This window comes from Quercus suber, unplaced genomic scaffold (assembly GCF_002906115.3).
Source record: "Quercus suber isolate HL8 unplaced genomic scaffold, Cork oak 2.0 scaffold_218, whole genome shotgun sequence".
NCBI lineage: Eukaryota > Viridiplantae > Streptophyta > Magnoliopsida > Fagales > Fagaceae > Quercus > Quercus suber.
In genome coordinates, this window is record NW_027069676.1 from 712,436 (window position 1) to 716,377 (window position 3,942).

Genomic DNA, 3,942 nt, shown 5'->3' on the forward strand with positions numbered 1-3,942 from the left:
TTCTTGAATAATTGATATCTAGGTCATTCTCATTTATAGGCGGAGTTCAAATATCAAATTTCTTATTCAATAACAAGATATTTTACTAATTGGCCTAACTAGAAACCAAGTACAAGTATACACCTTAATTATGAATTTATGATGTTGGATTTAGCATTTATACGCCGGTCAAACTGTGGTTTGGTACATTCTTTACTACCAAAACACACACACACACCAAAAGAGAGTGATGGCTACAAGAAAAGACAAACTAGCAGACACATTGGTTTTTGATGGCTCAAACTGAAGTTCTGTTATACATTCAAACATAATTGAAGCCTGAAAAGCTCGTCACTCTACAAACCCCTCCCAAAAAAAAAAAAAAAACAAAGATCATTCCCAGAATCCATTCATTAGTGTTTGTGTTCAAGTGAATTTAGTCTTTCTCAGCATGATAAGCTTAGTTAACATATTTGGGGTTCTAGGTAAAAAATGATATGTTTTTCCATATAGAATGTTATGTGTATGATTGAATTTAGATTTGATTCAAAGAGTTCTTTAATACCTGCTTTCTTGTATACGTTTCAGGTAATATTATGTCAGGGCTACTCTACCTTTCTCCTTTGTAAGTAAACTCGATTTTGCAAGGATTTTTATTTATTTACTTGTTTAATACTACTTTTTTGTTAAGATTTACAAGTCCGAATTTGATCTCTAATGACAACCAAGTGAAAAGAGAAGTATTTTGTATTATAATTTGCAGGCCAACGTTTTGGCGAATTGTAAAGCGTAGATCTACCGAGGAATTTGAGAGCCTTCCTTACATTTGCAAATTGCTGAATGCATACTTTTGGGTATACTATGGACTTATTAAACCTGATAGCTTGCTCGTCGCCACTGTTAATATGTTTGGTGGTGTAGTTGAGATCGTTTTTCTCACAATATTTCTACTTCTTGCACCTCCAAGAATGAAGGTATGCTTTCGTTTTTTTCTTTTTCTTTTCCAATGAGTGAGTTTAAGTTTTCACTAAATATCATTATGACACTATTTATTACTGATTTTTATGTAATTAAGACTAGGACTGCCATCCTTGTTGCAATTTTGGATGTGGGTTTTCCAGCAGCAGCAATTTTGCTTACACAATTCTTGCTACATGAAGAAGCGCGGATTGATGTTGCAGGGTTATTGTGTGTAATCTTCAGTATGATTGCATATGCTTCACCTCTCTCAGCTATGGTAATACAAGAATATATTTTAGATCTCTGAAAAAAGAAGGCAATTTCGTACATACAATGTTGCTTCAAATTCTCATGTAATCTAATTTCATGTAACAAATGGTTATAGAAAACGGTGGTGACCACAAAGAGTGTGGAGTACATGCCTTTTCTTCTGTCATTCATATTTTTCGTAAATGGAGGAGTTTGGACCATCTATGCCTTGCTCACAAAAGACTGGTTTGTTGGGGTAAGTTCTCAGATCTTTTGTTTTTATTTTTACAATCTTGCAATGAAGTTATGGTTCGTATATCAACAAGTCAAGGAACATATATTAAATTTTTCATTACAGCTAACATGATCTAGCCTGATTAATGCATAATAAAAGTGGTATTAGCAATATAATTTAATGAAAGTGATATTGCTTCAGTTATAACAAGTCGTAAATACTGAGTAGTTGTAAAAATTTTATGAAATATTGCGTACCTAGTATTGCTTATATGCACATTAAAGATTTATGTATATATATAATGTATTGATTATAGGCTGGGTTTTTCTTGTAGTTACCAAATGGGACTGGTTTTTTACTTGGAACGGCTCAACTGATTCTCTATGCAATTTACTGGAAACCTAATAAGTCATCCAAGCAAGTCTTTGATGTCTTAGAGGATCAACAGCAACATGAACCACTCATCCCAGGAGGCCTCCAATCCAATCATACAGGAGAAGTGACTAGTAGTTATAGGTCATAATAATTCTATAGAAAAAGCCGCCAGTGATTAATAAAAGTAGAGGGTATTACATAAAAAGTTCTATTTTTGTACACACTCTATTGGATTTGTCTTTTTTATGTCTTGTAGAAAATAGTATTGTTAACTTGCATCAAATTATTCAACTTTCAATCATTGTTAACATCCTAGTAGACAACCCATCAATTAATTTTTGGGTCACTCAAAAAGCTGCATCAATGCTTAATTATAATTCTTTAATTTGAGGCAAATAACAATTTTAGCCTATACTTTAAGGTCGATTTTACATTCAAACTCATAATTTTAAAATTTTCAAATTAAACCATAAAGTTTAAAACTGTTACCATAAATTAAACCCATAATTTCGCTATTTTCAAATTGAGTCATATATTTTTTAAACTCATATCAATTTTAAACTTCCAATCAAATCCGAAAATCTATATCAAAATATCAAAATGTAAATTGATACGATTTTAAATTTTAATAATATAGGATTTATTCGATTTTGAAACTTGCAAAATTATAAAAGTTTGATCTGTAATAATCTTGTGGGGCCAGAAAATCGAGTAGTTAAGGCCCACTTCAACCCAGGCCCAAATGGCCCACGCCGAGGACGCACGATGGGTCCGAGGATGACCCTATCCTCGGTCGTCCGAGACCTCGGTACGGAGAAGGGCAAGCTCTGGGCGAACCGTCACCTCGGCATTGAATACGTTCACCTAACCCCTCTGGCCGCATTAATGGGGATGTAACCCCTTGCCAGGGCGATATCGATCAGGGTGAACCACTTGAGCACGGATATGACCTTTGATGGGATAGGCGGTCAGGAGGAAGGCCAATAGATGATCAATAGGAGGAAGAAGATGAGGATATATAAGAAATGTGAGCAAAATGTATTTGGGGGGCTTTTTAGAGGGTTTTTTGGGGGGGTCTTGGAGGGGGGTCTTTGGTCCGAGGAGGCTTCCCCAGTTATAAATTGCTCTAAGTATTTTTCAAAGAAAGAAAGGGGTTCATGCTTCGTGAACGCTGGCCAGCGCCTAAACCTTCAATTCACTCTCTACAAATTCATTGTTCTGGGTTCGTTGGGCCTTTAACCCATATCCTTAGGGCTTGGGCAACAAAAACTGACCCTACAATTGGCGCCTAAACCTTCGATCCACTCTCTACAAATTCATTGTTCTGAGTTCGTTGGGCCTTTAACCCATATCCTTTGGGCTTGGGCAACAAAAACTGACCCAAGGTATTGCATAGTCCTCGAACTCAAACCTATGGGGAAACTAGATACTTACAGAGAAATGAAAGCGTTAGACAGAACCAAGGCACTGCATGGTCCTCGGACTCAGGCCTATGGGAAAACTAACCGCTCCTCTAAACCTGGGTACTAAACAGAACCAAGGTATTGCATGGTCCTCGGACTCAAACCTATGGGGAAACTAGATACTTACAGAGAAATGAAAGCGTTAGACAGAACCAAGACACTGCATGGTCCTCGGACTCAGGCCTATGGGGAAACTAACCGCTCCTCTACACCTGGGTACTAGACAGAACCAAGGTATTGCATAGTCCTCGGACTCAAACCTATGGGGAAACCAGATACTTACAGAGAAATGAAAGCGTTAGACAGAACCAAGGCACTGCATGGTCCTCGGACTCAGGCCTATAGGGAAACTAACCGCTCAATTAGACCAGGGTGCCGAACAGGACAGGGGCATCGCATGGCCCTCGGACTCAGGCCTATAGGGAGGCTAATTACAAAATATCCCAAGTTAGGAAAGGACCATGCCCCACCTAGCCCTTGAGACGCAAGAGAGCTGCCCATGCATACGTTCTCTCTCCTTATCATCGTTACTGGCGCGATTGGTCGACATACAATTCAAGCTAAAATCGTACAAATCTAAGGAAAAAAGGAAAAGCAGGCAGCGTGTACACAAATAAGCAATTCAAATAAAGGGAAATTAAATTAGCATTACAAGCATAAGTTCGTAAAAATTGCATGGCA

General features: G+C 37.5%; 1 pseudogene; it reads left to right on the plus strand.

Annotated features, from left to right (window-relative positions):
* The first annotated feature begins 202 nt into the window (after positions 1-202).
* Positions 203-2,099, plus strand: LOC112031895 (bidirectional sugar transporter SWEET17-like; annotated as a pseudogene).
* The last annotated feature ends 1,843 nt before the right edge of the window (positions 2,100-3,942 follow it).